Here is a 15,100-nt window from a genome sequence, read left to right as displayed (position 1 = left end):
ATAACTGTCCTTGGTCTGTGTCCCTTCAGTTATAGCAGTCAATTCGTCTGCTCACCCTGCATTGTCAAGTACCCATGTCAACCAGGACTTCTACAGTTGTCCATTTTATTGGCCCCTGGCTGGACAAAGGGAGGTCTAGCTACCATCTATCTGGGCAGATTCCTGAGGCCCACCTCAGACCTGCTAAATCAGTTTCTGCAGGTGGTGCCTAAGGGATTCATGTATCCAAACTCCTAGGCTGCTTTTATTCCCAAGTGATTTTTATGAATCCTAAAGTTTGAGAACAATGGCCACAGAGAGCTGCTTTTCAATCAGAAGCTCTTCCTAGGTTCCACCATATGTAATGAGCATGCATTCTCTGGAGTACTTGCCCAAGTTCTGTTGGGGGACTGGAGATGAGGAGTATTGAACCACAGCAGCCAAAACCTGCTGTTATGTTTTAGAAACTGATTATACTTGAAATTGCAAAATGCCCTCCATGAGCTCAAGTGACAATGAAGAAGTATTGTATTTAAAAGATTTTTAATTGTTTGCCAACTGAAAATTTCACACAAAAACATACTGGTTTCCAACTTTTGAACATCTGGAGGCTCCAGTAGCACCAAACCTTCATTCTGTTTGGCAACAATTGACTGTTGCTAACAGATGCCACCTTAAGGTGGGGCTTAAGCCCTACCTTGATTTACCCTTCTTCCCCTCTAGTCTCTTCAAATTTGAGGCTGCATCAGTGGTTCAAGCTGTGTCAGCATCCCTGGTATCTCAGCTGGTAAAGAATCCCCCTGCAATGCAGGAGACCCCAGTTCGATTCCTGGGTTGGGAAGATCCACTGGAGAAGGGATAGGCTACCCACTCCAGTACTCTTAGGCTTCTCTGGTGGCTCAGCTGGTAAAGAATCCACGTGCAGTGCAGGAGACCAGGGTTTGATCTCTGGGTTGGGAAGATCCCCTGGAGAAGGGAATGGCTACACACTCCAGTATGCTGGCCTGGAGAATTCTGTGGACTGTATAGTCTGTGGGTTCACAAAGAGTTGGACAGGACTGAGTGACTTTCACTTTTTTTCAGTGGTTCAAGAGAAATGGGAGTGAGCACGTTTCTTGGTAGATGTGAAGAATATTCCTTTGTGTTTAATGGGTCAGTTTTGTGACTGCATGGAAAACAACATAATTCACAATGGCTCATTTCACTCATGCCTAATGTGCACCTGATCCCAAAGGCATTTAGTTGGAACTGTGGACATTGACTCCTAGATTGTTCTGTGAGTCTGTAACTAGAAGCTGAAAGTCTCTCAAAAACCTAGAGACTATTAGAATCCAGTTGTGGAGTGCAACACCCTCTTTGTACAGATGAACAGCAACCCAGAAAGAGGAAGAGCCCTTCTGGAGGTCACTCAGGAAGTAGGTATGGCCAGGTTGCCAAGCTAGGTCCTCACTCCAGGGCATCTTCCAGTCTCTCCCATCTTCATCTATAGCTAGCACTATTTCCTCCAAATTTTCCTTACACTTGGTCATATCATTCCCCGCCCTGGATGTTTACTGTATTCTAAGTACTATGCTAATTATAGTGTTTTACAAACATGTCTGATTTGATTGTTATCTTTGTTTGACAAATGAGAAAGCTAAGGTTTACAGAGTCACTTTGCTTATCAGTAGAAGAGATGGAATCTGAACCCAGGTCTGGCTGCAATCTGAGCCCTCCCCACTGTACAGCCTCATACTGACCAGCCCAGCAACCCTGCCAGGGAGGCACCATGCTGTTCCCATTTTACAGATCAGGAAAGCAAGAGGGTGAGCATCTTGGCCAGGAACCTACAGAGAGTAACTAATGCAGTCATGGCTGACATCTAGGTCTGGCTTCAGGGCCGGGTGTGTAATTGCATCTTTCTTTGCTGTGCTTCTGCACCTCCTGGGACCACTTGAGATGGTCCAAAAGTTCATTTGCATTGCTTGGTCTGTGGTCACCCTACAGAGCTCATTGTCATATGTAAATTTGGATGTATAGAGGAGCTACATCCATTCTGTGCCACACTTAGTGTCCCTGTGTGGTTTTGCAATTGTGCAGCCTGCTGTGCCAAATGTGGTGAGTGGCAGCCACAGCCTAGACCCTCATGGAAAGTGGCCTCCATGACTGGGGACTCAGAGTCCAAAGACAGGAAAGGACTTCTCAGGTGTCGCCCAGTGTGTGCTAACTCTGCAAAGACTAGAGCCAAAACTCTTCAGGGTCCACAGTAAAACACAGGGCCCAGACCTTCCTCTTTCCAACACATAATGCTAGTTCCCTCCTATCCCAGTTTAACCATTGAAAATGCGGTGAGATGCTATTATGCCCTTGCGTTGTCTTTCTCTCTCTTTATGAGACATGATAGCAGTGACCTTGTGTTTTTAATTTCACTTTGTGAAAGATGAGATAGTGACTTTTGATCACCCCAGAAAAGGGAGGAGGACTTGATCAGTGGTTTTCACTCCATGCTTTAAAGAAGCTTACAGTCTCCTGTAGGTACTTCTGAAATTTTGAAAATAATATCTTTGCTACCAAAAAAAAATAAATATTCAAACTAAGGAACACATCAATCACCCACTTAAAAATATATTTTATATATTGGGATTTAGTGCAAGATGTCATTTTGAAGAAAGAGTTCTGTTGCTAAAAAAGATTACAAATCTGTTTTTCTAAAATACGGATCCCAGAGCTATGGGTTACGTCTGCTCAGAGGTAGAAAGCAATCATGAAACAGTCAAGCACCCCCCTGCCCCAGCAACGTGGAGGAAATGAAATCTTCACCTTGGGCTAACCAGACACTTTGATGAAAGGTGATCCTGCCTTCCCAGCATTCCCACCTCAGTCTGCTGGAATAACAGCAACATGTCCCCTGTCCCCGCTAGACATGCAGTGACCTGCCCTGTCTTTGCAATGCAAGCCCTGGGTTGCCCAGCTTTCCCTTGGTACAAGGATCCGAGCTTGTCAGAAGGCCTTGGTATGTAGGCTGACCTATAGGATTCTTCACTCTGGGTCCTACAACCCAGAGACCTGGCTGCAGATTCTGGTCCTGGAAACCTGGGGACAAGGGTGGCCAGGGAGAGGGGTGCTATGACGGTTTCTGGAAACAGAGCTATGGCTGGTATTTCCTTCTCTGTGAGCACAGGGATTAGAAAGGTCTGTTCACACCGGAACAAACTTGAGAAAAGTAAACAGATGAAGGACATATACACTCAGGCCTGTTCTCCCTGTGCCTCCCCAGCTCAGGCAGGTGAGTGCATACACACACACACACACACACACACACACACACACACACTCACACACACACACACTCTCTCTCTCTGATTCAGACTTGGTTCAGTTCAGCAGTGGTTCTTAGTAAAGTGGTTTAACTAGTCAGGTCAGATCTCCTGCCTCTCTCCTCTCCCTCCAGCCTCACCACATCTTCTGCTAGTCTTTATTGCACAGTGGGTAAATAAACATAGGCTTCTCCCCTGACATCCCTGGCAGCTCACCAAGCCCTGGCCCCCTCCCAGTGCTTATCTTTTCAGCACCATCTAGACTCCCAGCCCCTTCTGCTGCTCCTCCTGACTTCTTTTTCTACTCAGGCTGCTCCCATTTCAACTCACCGCAAAGGCACTTAAACTTCATCTCAGACACTCCCTTCACTGCTCAGTCAACATTCAATGTTCTCTGTCTCTGGCTTCAGGTCTTTGTTTTCTGTCTCCCTCCCACCTCACATACACTCTGCAAGACACTCCCAAGTTATTCTTTTTAAAGTATTGGTCAGATCATATCACAGTTCAGTTCAGTTCAGTTGCTCAGTTGTGTCTGACTCTTTGCAACCCCATGGAATGCAGTATGACAGGCTTCCCTGTCCATCACCAATACCCGGAGCTTGCTCAAACTCATGTCCATTGAGTCGGTGATGCCATCCAACCATCTCATCCTCTGTTGTCACCTTTTCCTCCTGCCTATAATCTTTCTCAGCATCAGGGTCCTTTCCAATCAGTCAGTTCTTTGCATCAGATGACCAAAGTATTGGAGCTTCAGCTTCAGCATCAGTCCTTCCAATGAATATTCAATGAATCAGTCCTTTCAATGAATATTTCCTTTAAGATGGACTGGTTAGATCTCCTTGCAGTCCAAGGGACTCTGAAGAGTCTTCTCCAACACCACAGTTCAAAAGCATCAATTCTTCAGCACTCAGCTTTCTTTATGGTCCAATTCTCACATTAATACATGACTACTGGAAAAACCGTAGTTTTGACTATATGGACCTTTGTTGGCAAAGTAATGTCTCTGCTTTTTAGTATGCTGTCTAGGTTGGTCATAGCTTTTCTTCCAAGGATCAAGTGTCTTTTAATTTCATGGCTACAGTCTTCATCTGCAGTGATTTGGAGCCCAAGAAAATAAAGTCTGTCACTGTTTCCATTGTTTCCCCATCTATTTGCCCTGAAGTGATGTGACTGGATGCCATCTTTGTTTTTTGAATGTTGAGTTTTAAGCTTTTTCACTCTTCTCTTTCACTTTCATCAAGAGTCTCTTTAGTTCATCTTTGCTTTCTGCCATAAGTGTGGTGTCATCTGCATATCTGAGGTTATTGATATTTCTCCTGGCAATCTTGATTCCAGCTTGTGCTTCATCCAGCCCAGCATTTCGCGTGATGTACTTTGCATATAAGTTAAACAAGCAGGGTGACAATATACAGCCTTGACGTACTCCTTTCCCAATTTGGAACCAGTCCGTTGTTCCATGTCCAGTTCTAACTGTTGCTTCTTGACCTGCATACAGATTTCTCAGGAGGCAGGTCAGGTGGTCTGGTATTCCCATCTCTTGAAGAATTTTTCACAGTTTGTTGTGATCCACACAGTCAAAGGCTTTGGCATAGTCAATAAAGCAGAAGTAGATGTTTTTCTGGAACTCTGTTGCTTTTTCAATGATCCAATGGATGTTGGCAATTCAATCTCTCATTCCTCTGCCTTTTCTGAATCAAGCTTGAACATCTAGAAGTTCTCGTTTCACATACTGTTGAAACCTCACTTGGATAATTTTGAGCATTACTTTGCTAGCGTGTGAGATGAGTGTTGTAGTTTGAACATTTATTGGCATTGCTTTTCTTTGAGATTGGAATGAAAACTGTGGTTTCCAATTCTGTGACCACTGCTGAGTTTTCCAAATTTGCTGGCATATTAAGTGTAGCATTTTCATAGCATCATCTTTTAGAACTTGAAATAGCTCACCTGGAATTCCATCACCTCCACTAGCTTTGTTCATAGTGATGTTTCCTAAGGCCCACTAGACTTCAGACCCCAGGATGTCTGGCTCTAGGTGAGTGATTACATCATTGTGGTTTTCTGGGTCATTAAGATCTATTTTGTATAGTTCTTCTGTGTATTCTTGCCACCTTTTCTTAATATCTTCTGCTTCTGTTAGGTTCATACCATTTCTGTCCTTTATTGTGCCCATCTTTGTGGGAGATGTTCCCTTGGTATCTCTAATACTCTTGAAATCTCTAGTTTTTCCCATATTATAGTTAAAGACGATCACTGGCTTTCTATTGCCAGATGGAGATAGACTCCTCTTCTTTAGCATGGTCTTTAAGATGCTCTATGGTACTGGGGAAACTTCTCCACGTGTAGCTTCCTATAATTCCTTTTTAGCTTTCTAGCCTTTCTGCCAAGCCAAACTATTCCCAATTTCTCAACTGTCCCCAATACTTATCCTAACTACTTCTACCTTTTGTTTGGAATGCTCTACTTCTCAGCCTTCCTTTTGGGCCTCTGTTCCATCTTTAAAGGTCTAGCTCAATAGCCACCTCTAAGAAGCCTTCTCTGAATACAATTCTCTCCCTCCAATATCATCTTCAGGCTTCCCTTGTAGCTCAGTTGGTAAAGAATCTGCCTGCAGTGCAGGAGACCTGGGTTCAATCCCTGGTTTGGGAAGATCCCCTGGAGAAGGAAATGGCAACCCACTCCAGTATCCTTGCCTGGAAAGTCTCATGGACAGAGGAGCCTGGTGGGCTGCAGTCCTTGGGATCGCAAAGAGTCGGGCACGATTGAGAGACTAACACTTACTTACTCAATACCATCTTCATTCCTGTTCCCCAGCCAGGGAGGCAAATTCTCACCATTTGATAACTGTTTATGGATCATCTACCATGTGCCAGGTACTGTGGATACTCATTCATTCATTCTTCCAAATTTTGGCAAATACTAATGGAGTGCTTAGTATGTGGCCAGCACTATCCTGATACAAGAGATATAACACTTCCTGCCATGATATAATATCAGTGTAATGAAGAAAAGAGAAAGCAGCTAGGTCGGATACATAGGAGATAATAATAAACATGTGAGTAATGAACAGGATCTACCAGGACCCAAGGCACCGAGAGACACCTGCTCCAGACATGTACAGGCCTAGTTGGACCTGCCTAAATCAAAGTTCAGCATCAGCATCTGGCAATTCTATGACTCTCCCTGCATCTTGACTCCTTTGATGCTGATTGACACTGTGGCTGCTGGGCCTCCTTGTTTAGTTCTCTCCAAAGGAAATGCGACCACAAGAAGGGTCTGTTTCTGAGGCCTTCAGGTATAGAAGTCCCCATGGCTGGACCCTAGAGGTTCTGTTCTGATGCCAAGCACCCCGTAGTCAGAAGAGGAAATGCATAGTAGACCACTGGACAGCATAGGGCAATGCAGCCAATTGGAGCCAAGCCTGAAAAGAAGGGTGAGTGGGTTGATCATTCCTTCTATGTGCCCCTCTGAAGTCTTTGAGCAGGATGGCAAGCTTCAGCCTAGAGTAGCTCTGGTGGGCTGATCACACTGGATATGATAGACATCATAGGCAAATTGGCTGCTTCTTCTGTGCTCCAATCAAGTTCCACTCCATGGAATACCCACCCTGCTTTCCTCTGTGATGTGGGCTGCTGACAATGCTAACATTCGCTAAGGCTCTCTGCTAAGTGTGCTAGGTGGTTTTTCTCATTTCATGCTCAGGTAGTCTTTATCCCTGTTTTCTAACTGAGAACTCTCAGAACTCTCTTAACCTCTTAGAGAGGTTAAGAAGTTTGCACAAGGATACACAAGGCACATGGGAGCATCCGAATTCAAAACCAATCAGAGGCCAGATTCCAGAACCCCTTTGTTTAATCACATCATAGCATCTTCCTGTGCTATTAAAATTATACCCAATCCCAAGGCCTCATTCCAGTATCACCTCTACTATGAAGATTTCCTTGATAACCTTTTCCATCCTTGCATATGGCACATATAATCGCCCTGAGTCGTAGCTGTCATTCATTCATTCAACGTTTATTGCACGTCCACTAGTTGCTCTTTGATGAGTAACTCTGACTCTCCTCTTGGGAAACTCCCTGTCCAGTGACTCCAGGGCAGGATCAAGGTTACTATGTGATATATTTGGTCTGTTTGGAGCAGTACACTCACTTACAGAGCCTGAGAAAGTCATGGGTCTTTTCCTATAACCAGACCATCAAAGCCACTTAACAATTCAGGTCAGACATATGGAAATTTGGCAAGCTGCAAAACAAGCAGGTGGAGAAATAGCAGGGAGTTCCGCCAGGCAAAGCAGTGCTGGAGGGAGAGCCTTTTAAATTCTTGCTACTTTCCCTGCAATAAACCGTAGAACTGAACATCCTCCAAAGAGGAAAGAGTGATCTGCTGAAGCTGAGTGTGCTCACTGTGATTCTGGTTTTGCAGGCTTTCACCAAGTGTTTACAGAGTCACTTTAAGCAAAGCCCTGCTTCTTTCTCCAGGGTGCTGTCACTCCAGCACCCACCCAGAACTTTGAAGGAGCCAGGATTAGGCTGCACTCTGTCAAATTCCCAGGCTCAGGTCCAAGAGAAGCCCTCCTGCTCCCACCACACCAAGGAACTGATTTGTAGTTCCTCAATCAATTAGAAGATATTTAAAAGGGAGGATGGGAGGAAACTTGCTGAAAAGAGCTCCAGGCAGGCTATTTAGAAACTGCTGTCCTTTGGCCCAGTCCCTGCTCCAGAACTGACAGGTTCTTAGGGATCCAACTGGAGGCAATAGTTCTCAGCTTTTCTACAGGACGGACAGAACTTTGAGCATCACACCAAATTTATGCAATCTCTCCCAACAAAAATCCCCCCTCTCCCACATACAGTGTAGTATACAGTTTTTGGGTTTTCAAGGGATTCCTGAAGTATACTCATGAACCCAAAGTTTGATGTTCCCAGAGTGTTGTATGCAAATAAGATAATTTTAGGTGGTATGTAGACAAATCTTGTTTTAAGTTTTCGTTCCTGAGTATTTTAATATGCATTAGGATCATAGTTAACACATCACGCCTATGATATTGTAAATGCTCTAGGATGAGGATAAGCTAAAAAATTATGACTAGGGTTGAAGTCAGTTTTAAAGGGAGTGTTAAGTAAATGATCACCATTCCAGGAAAGTCCCCAGAGTAAGGCTAGTGTTTCTCCTACAAGCACCATTAGTCTTCTTGCTTCCTACCCATGCAGCTTTAACCTCAGAGGGCAAAAGGAGTCTACCCAGGTTCACTCTGAGAGCAGAGAGAACCAGCAGTAGCCTCAGATAGCCAGTCAGATCACTGTCATTTTACAAGGGCTTTTACAATTATTTTCCTTAGATTCTTCTCAGTGCTTATATTTACAAATGAAAAATTGTTTCAAGATGCTTGTCCTTCCTCCCACATTGTTCCAGGTATGCCCACATAGTGTCTCAGGAAATGATTTGATGTTCTTCCCCCAGGGGTTTTTCTGTTTAGCTGAAGTCTTAAGAGAGAGTCAGCTTTGCTTGTTGAAGGCTACTTTCAATTTTAAGTTGACATACTCTTGTTGGTCTGTTTGCCAGAATAAAAATGAGTGGTATGTAATATAAAAAGTTCCTTTAAATCCTCTGCTTGGGTCAGCCCCACACCCTAGGGAACATTGTTCTGAATGCATTCCTTTAAGAGGGACGCTGACCAAGGGAGTGTGGTCAGAGAGAGTAACAGGACAGGGAGGAGACTACTGCCAGAAGCAAAGGAGGGACAACTGAAGGAACTGGTGTTGAGAGTTTCAGGTGCGGGCAGAGGACTTGAGGGGCGATTCCAAGGTCACTGTCTGCAGCTCTTTGAAGGGTCGTTGTGGGACTCTGCAGGGCAGGTTAGGGCAGGTGCATGGCGCTGCAGGTCAGCTGAGCTCGGGTCCGCAGAGTAGATGGATGGAACAAAGTGGCCAAGTGGTCACCTGCAGAAAGTGAGGAGGTGTATGCAGTAGTTCCAGGTAATTGTTGTTATGCAGGTTAAAAATCTGAATCTTATATGAAACCTAAGTTTAAATGGTGGCAATATATTTCAAAAACATATGAAAGCATTTCTTGGCCAATCAAAACATACCTGTGAGTCAGATCCCAGTTGTGGGCAACTATTTTGTAACTTCTGCTTCTGTGTTCATGAGTTATTTAGGGGTTCCTGGTTCCTGATCCAGTACTTGAGCCCAAGCATGAACTCGTCTTTTGTTGGATATCATTCCTGTGGCATGGTCCTGTGAACAGTGTTCAGGGTACACATGGACTTAGTCCAGCATCTTCACCACTCTTTAGGGCAAAGTGGGAAGTTCCAAGAGCTGGGGGACTCCTTCTGCCAGGGAACCTGAAGGAGATGTTATTGTACCTTGAAACATCATTAACTCAGAGGCAAGATATCTGAGTTCTCACATCACCTGTGTGATCACCCTAATTGTCCTGGAACAAGTTACTTCTCTGGGTCTGCTTCTTACTTTAGAAAATGGGAGGTGGTATTGCATGACGTTCTATGATTTTTATCACAGTCACTCCTCCTCACTCTCAATCCACCCTTATAGGACTTCCGAGTCCCTGCACCCTGTGTCCCTTTCTGCCGTGAGCTTCTGCCAACCCTGGGAAATCCCTCTGCAGAGCCAGCCTGGGTCATGTTGCCCCTTCCTGTCACCTTAGGGATCTCTCTGCTTGTAACATTTTCCTTTTCACTTTACCCACTAACTACTACTCATCCACTCTGCACAAGCTTATGCTGACCCCAGACCAGGTCTCCTCCCTAGTTAACATGCACCTTTCCATCTGAGTCCTCCCTGTAGTTGTCCTACTCATTTATTTGCACAATTATCAGGTTACTATCTCATTAGATTTATTATCCTGATGGTCTGTTTCAACCCTGATAGTCAGTGATTCTGGTAACAACAAGAGGAAGAAAACAGAGGAGTGCTTCTGAAGCTTTATTTCTGCCCCACTCACCTAAGAGATTACAGCATGCACCCAGCATGAACTGGACCCATTGGTTAGAAACACTTATATGAATGTGAAGAACACAAATCCGGCCTTGACATTTTCCCTGCTGCTTGTTAGCTGTGTGACTTTTTAGACAAGCTACACTGAGCCTCAATCTCTCCTTCTGTAATGTGGGGGGGAGAAAATAACTGCCCCACAGGATTCTTGTGAAGATTGAGTGTGCTAACTCACTTAGCTTCTATTGGGCACAACACATGCAACGCATGGAAGTCATAAGAATATTTTCATATTGCAGGTTAGAGCTCAACAGTGTAAATCCTAGCTGAAGTTTTGGATAGTTGCTCTCTTCACCAGTTAGCATCCCTCTCTCTACCACAGGACTAAAGGAGACAGGATACTGAATCAGTGGTTCTTAACCAGGGCACACTTTTCTGCCATGTCTGCAATGTCTGGTAATATTTCTGGTTGTCACAGTGGGGGGCAGGGAGACGCTATTGGCATCTCATGGACACAGGCCAGGGATGCTGTTAAACATCCTAGTGTGCAGAGCAATTCCCCCAACAAAGAGTTATCTGGTATAAAATGTCGATAGTGAGCTAAACAATAACCCAGGGACACAGACTACAGTGAAAGAAAATAATTTCATGAGGTTTTATATATGTGTGTTTTATATATATATATATATATATATATATATATATATATATGGATATATATATATATATATAGAAAACATGTATATGGTCAAGCAGGAAATGGCAAGAGTGAATTTTGAATCTTTAGGAATCAGTGAACTAAAATGGACAGGAATGGGCGAGTTTAATTCAGTTGACCATTGTATCTACTACTGAGGGCGAGAATCCATAGGAGAAATGGAGTAGCCTTCTTAATTAACAAAAGAGTCTGAAATGCAGTACTTGTATGCAATCTTAAAAATGACAGGATATATGTATATAAAATATACATACATGCATATACACACATTATGTCTCAATAGACACTATCTGTATATGGACTGTATACTGTATATAAAGTCCATATACATACAGTTATACATAAGGTTAACGACAGCCAACACAAAGACTGGGCATAGACTCCCGCCACAAACCAGACTGACTCACACTCTGGAGGCTGACTTACTGGAATGGGAAAGCAAGCATTTGATCTACACACAACTTTTCAGGAAAATAAAGCTTCAGGGAGGCTGGGTGGTTTCCTATGCAGAGTGATCACAGGGCATGACATACCTTTGTGTCCACACCCTCTTCCTGCTTAAGTGTTCCAATACCAAGCAATTCCTGTACCCGGAAAACTCTTTAGGAAGGTAAGAGGCAGAGAAGTTGCAGGCAGCACGGGAAATGGCGAGTGCTGGCTATTGTGCTGTGCTACCAACTGGCTGGCCGGGGCACCTCAGTTGACTGACTTTGCCCTCTTTGGCTTTAATTCCCTCATCAGTGAGATGACACTGAGGGTTCTTTCTGTTCAGACAATGCTGATTCTTAGAAAGGCAAGGTTGGAATTCCCTCATTGAGGGTCCATTTTCCCAACTGTTCTGTTAGCAGAAAAGCCTAAAAGTTGGGAACACCAGCTTGGGAATTAAAGAATTTAGGATAAACCTATGTTGAAAATCCTGGGTCTTCCTTTTACTTCTACGTTATCCTTGGTGCGTGTGTGCCTAGTTGCTTCAGTTGTGTCTGACTCTTTGCGACCCTATGGACTGTAGCCCTCCAGGCTTCTCTGTCCATGGGATTCTCCAGGCAAGAATAATGGAGTGGGTTGTCATGCCCTCCTCCAGGGGATCTTCCTGATCCAGGGATCGAACCAGCATTTCCTGTGCCTCCTGCGTTACAGGCGGATTCTTTACCACTGAGTCACTTGGGAAGCCCCCATAATCCTTGAATAATTACTTAAATGAGAATAGTAATATTACTTACCTCAGCAGGCTGATGCAAAATGAAATTAGAGATTATTTGACTAGTCTCAGACACAGAATAAGCATTTGATAAATAGAAGCTGGTATTATTATTATCAATATTTTTATTTTATTTATTTATTTTTTTGGCTGTGCTGGATCTTCGTTGCTGCACAGGCTTTTCTTTAGTTTCGGTGAGTGGAGGCTACCCTCTAGTTGTGATACACGGGTTCCAGAGTGCTTGGGTTTCAACAGTTGCAGCACATGGGCTCAATGGTTGCGGCCCCCAGGTTTTAGAGCACAGCCTCAATAGTCATGACACGTGGGCTTAGTTGTCTCATGGCCTGTGGGATAGTCCTGGACCAAGGATCAAACTCACATCTTCTGCACTGGCAGGTGGGTTCTTTACCACTGGATCACCAGGGAAGCCCTATCAATATTGTTATTAGGTATTGGGTAATGGTGCTGGTGGTAGTGTGATTAGGAAGTGGTCTTTATACTGGAAGAATTTATAATCTACCAAGAGAATTAGATAAGTGATACAGTGAATGATGAAGTGCTAAATAGAAGTCATGGTCACTGAGATTTTAGGTGGGGTTTGCATTTAGGATGAAGAAGTTCATTCCAGCTAGAGAGGTCAGAGAAATCTTTATTTGGTGGAAAAAGCAGGGTAGGGGCTAGGAATGTTTCAGGATATGCTGGGAAATTGTCTCATCTAAAAAATGTTTTTTGGATTCTAAGCACCCTCATCTTTACTCTCCTAAGTGGCAGTCACATGGGACAAACAAGTTAACTCTGTGGTCCACACTTAGCCCAGGTATCTGTAGAACTGATGGATTTCACAAATACTTTACCTTCTCTCCACTCTGCCAAAATGAACTAGAAAGAAAGGAAACACATACACACAGCCTGTGTCCCAAAAGAATGTTTGGTGGTAGGATACGCGTGCACAAAAGAGAAAAAAAAAGAGCAGGAAAATTTGTGATGGCTCTTCTAACATGGGACTCAGATGCGGAGTTTAAAGGCTGAATGTCTCCTGCATAACTCTGGTTGCAATGCGAGGCTCACATCACACAAACTGGGCATGCCCAGCCACACCAATGGCTCTCAGGTAGCAAAACAGCTTCTCATAGGAGAGAGGGGCAGCGAGAAGTAGGGGAGAGGCCAAGGCAATGAAGCAGTCATGCACAGTGGAACAGAGCCCTTGACTTGATGCCTCAGCCTAGCCTCCTCCTTTGAATGAAAAAGCCATTTGCCACATCATGGACTGGATCTTGAGGGTATTATGCTAAGTCAGACAGAGAAGGACAGACACTATCAATTTCACTCATATGTAGAATATATAAAAAATAAATAAATAAATGAACAAACCAAACCAGACAAGAACAAGCATATAGATACGGAGCACAGAGTACTGGTTACCAGAGAAGAGGGAGGGGCTGGGAAGAGGGCGAAGTGGGTAAATGGTATCAATTGTTTGGTGATGAAAGGATGCTAAACTTTTGGTAGTGAGCACACTGGCATGTATACAGAAATTGAAATATAATATTGTATAAAAATAAAGTTTTAGTTTAAATAATAAAGTTTTATTTTAAAAAAGCCAGCTGGGAGTAGGGCAAAAATTCTGGACTTGGGGTCCAGACCTGGGGTGCAGTCCACTTGTCACAGGTCTCTCTGTCACAGGTTGCAGTGCAATTAAACAGGAAACCACAGGTAAAGAGACTGATGTAAAATGCACAATGTCCCATGTGAAACCAAGACATCATTCCTCAGAGAGGGGGAAACTGAGGCACAGAGGGGAAGGTCTTTGCCTGGGACCCAGAGCAGTAAATGAACGGCAGAACTGAGAGGAAGGTTCCATGTCCTCAGGACAGAGGGGCAGATTGCAGGCAGACCAGGGTCACCTGAACAGCCAGGCCCTTTGCTCCAGCCACAGGGGCCAGGCTAGAGCTGATAAACAAAAGACAGACGCATATCCGGTGCACATTTCAGCAGCCCCAACCTTCGCCACCGCCCAAGCACATAGGTTTGTTGTGGGAAGCCCTGGGGAGGCAAGAGGAAGAGCTTAGGAGAACATGTGGGAAATTAAGCCCGCCAAGAGAAATGGAAAACACCTTAGCTGGTGTGAAGGGAAGAGCATACAGAGACATAATCCATAGCTTCAATGTTTTTATCATCTGTAGCAGAATGGTGAAGGCAACTTTCTGCATGGTCAGTCCCAGTCTAAAGCCCAGACGACTTAAGCAAAATGCCTTTGGACTTCTCTGTTAAAATTTTTGCATATAAAGTGACAATGACAAAATCACTGCAATGCAAATATGCAAAATTTCCACAGCTTGGCTTCCAGGTTGGTCTGTGGAAACCAACTTGTGCATACTTCGAGATTAGGAGTGGGGATGGGGAGACTGTAGTCTAGTGACAAATTTCCAGACCTTTTGAGTCAAGAGGCAAGGATGCAGATGGCTTCCATGTCAATTGGCTGTGGTTTGCCTGGCGAACCAACTGCCCTAGTTGAATCTTTTGTTCTCCAGCAAGACATCTATATGGGAAGAGTTATGGGGTCTTTTCTAGGTCTGAAAATGTGAGGCATATGGGGGAGGAAAGGGAGAGCATGAACATTCATTATCACTAGTTGCTGAGGAGCACTAGCTTATATTTTATATGTGTATATATACATATATGTATATATATATATAATCTATATCTTATATCCTGTAGCCTTTAAGGTTTCCCTATGAAGAATGTGTTATTGTTCCGAGTTTAGGTACGAGGAATCTGAGATCTGGAGAGGTTTCAGGCTCCTCCAGGGTCACACAGCCAATCACAAAATTGGGATTCAAAGTCATGTCTATTGTCCTTCAAAGACTGTGGTAAAATAGTGGGAGCAATATTCTTGCCACTGAAAATGATGCTGTCATTGAATATACATTCCTTGTTTTCCGCATGGACCTGTCCC

At 44.0% G+C, this 15,100-nt stretch overlaps 1 protein-coding gene across 2 annotated transcripts in view; it reads right to left on the bottom strand.

Moving 5' to 3' along the window:
• Positions 1–15,100, bottom strand: part of ADRB2 (adrenoceptor beta 2) — a 98,346-nt gene that overhangs the window by 54,363 nt on the left and 28,883 nt on the right. Inside the window, exons 2-3 of one of the 2 annotated variants that reach the window (XR_009694199.1) lie at positions 9,364–9,511; positions 9,186–9,214 (exon numbers count right to left, since the gene is read on the bottom strand). The exons of the other annotated variant lie outside the window; for it this stretch is intronic. The gene's annotated coding sequence lies outside the window, so the exon portion shown is untranslated. Of the gene's footprint in view, positions 1–9,185; positions 9,215–9,363; positions 9,512–15,100 lie in introns of those variants that run through there. 2 annotated transcript variants of the gene reach the window in all.

This window comes from Dama dama, chromosome 9, assembly GCF_033118175.1.
Source record: "Dama dama isolate Ldn47 chromosome 9, ASM3311817v1, whole genome shotgun sequence".
Classification (NCBI taxonomy): domain Eukaryota; kingdom Metazoa; phylum Chordata; class Mammalia; order Artiodactyla; family Cervidae; genus Dama; species Dama dama.
Note: the sequence above shows the minus strand (reverse complement) of the source record. Positions and strands in the feature narration are given on the sequence as shown.